The sequence below is a fragment of the Macrotis lagotis genome, chromosome 2 (genome assembly GCF_037893015.1).
Source record: "Macrotis lagotis isolate mMagLag1 chromosome 2, bilby.v1.9.chrom.fasta, whole genome shotgun sequence".
Lineage (NCBI taxonomy): Eukaryota > Metazoa > Chordata > Mammalia > Peramelemorphia > Peramelidae > Macrotis > Macrotis lagotis.
Genome location: NC_133659.1, coordinates 50,818,435 through 50,819,927, shown reverse-complemented (window position 1 = coordinate 50,819,927; position 1,493 = coordinate 50,818,435). Strand labels below are relative to the sequence as shown.

General features: G+C 34.4%; 1 non-coding gene across 1 annotated transcript; it reads left to right on the top strand.

The window, feature by feature from the left end:
• The first annotated feature begins 770 nt into the window (after positions 1-770).
• LOC141515644 (U6 spliceosomal RNA) lies at positions 771-877 on the top strand. Its single transcript, XR_012476406.1, has one exon. It is a non-coding gene; the product is annotated as a U6 spliceosomal RNA (small nuclear RNA).
• Positions 878-1,493: the final 616 nt, after the last annotated feature.

Sequence of the window (1,493 nt, the reverse complement as noted above, 5' to 3'; positions counted from 1 at the left end):
GGAATGTAGAAATCAATTCATAAAATTGGAAAAAAAGAAATTCAAGAGAAAATTAACACCTTGCAAGAGAAAATTAATATCTCACAACAAGTAACAAATCCTTAGAAAATACAACTGGACAAATAAAAAATGAGAACAATTCTATCAGATGCTCAATTGGACAAATGGAAAAAAGAAAATCATTCTTTCAAAACTACACTTGGGCAAATTTAGAACTTCAATAACAGAATTGACCATTTGGTAGAACAGTTGCAAAAGGTAAATGAAGAAAATTCTTCTCTGAAAAGAAAAAAAAAAGAATGGAATCTGTGGAAATTAAGAACTTCATGAGACAAAAAGAATGTGTTTAACAAAACAAATAATCTAAAAAAATAGAAGAAAATGTAAAATACCTCATCAGCAAAACCACTGATCTCAAGATTAGAACTAGAAGAAGCAACCTAAGAGTCACTGAGCTTCCTGTAGCAAAAAATTGGAAATTAGTGAATGCCCATTATTTTGGGGAACGTCTGAACACACTATGGTATATGTATCCTATGGAACACTATTATTCTATCAGAAACCAGTAGGGATGGGAATTCAGAGAATCCTGGAGGGATTTGCATGAACTGATGCTGAGCAAGATGAGCAGAACCAGAAGAACACTGTACACCATAATAGCAAGAAGGGGTTGATGATCAACCTTAACAGACTTGTCCACTTCATAAGTGGGACAAATTTGGGTATCTGTGATGGAGAATATCATTTTTATCCAAAGAAAGCGTTATGGAGCACTCACTTTGGCAGCACACATACTAAAATTGGAATGATACAGAGAAGATTAGCATGGCCCCTGCACAAGGATGACACACAAATTCGTGAAACATCCCATATTGTTAGATCAAGGACTAGCTTACCTACCAGATCTATGGAAAGGGAAGCACTTTATGACTAAGGAAGAGATGGAAAACATCACTAAAAACAAGCTAGATGATTTAGATTACATTAAATTGAAAAGCTTTTGCACAGATCAAGCTAAGATCAAAAGAAATGTAGTAAACTGGGAAACAATCTCTGCAACTAATGTTTCTGACAAAGGACTCATTTTTAAAATACACAGAGAATTGAGTCATATTATTAAAAAAGTCATTTCCCAATTGACAAATGGTCAAAGGATATGCAAAGGCAATTTACAGATGAGGAGATCAAGGCAATCCAAAGTCATATGAAAAATTGCTCTAAATCATTAATTATTTGAGAAATGCAAATTAAATCTTCTCTGAGGTACCAGCTAACACAGCTCAGACAGGCCAATATGACAAGAAAGGATAATGATCATTGTTGGAAGGGTTGTGGGAAATCTGGGACACTATTACATTGTTGGTGGAGCTGTGAACTCATACAAACTTTCTGGAAAGAAATTTGGAACTACGTCCAAAAGCTAACAAAAATGTGAATACTCTTTGATCCAGCAATACCAATAATGGGTCTATACCCTGAAGAGATGATGAAAA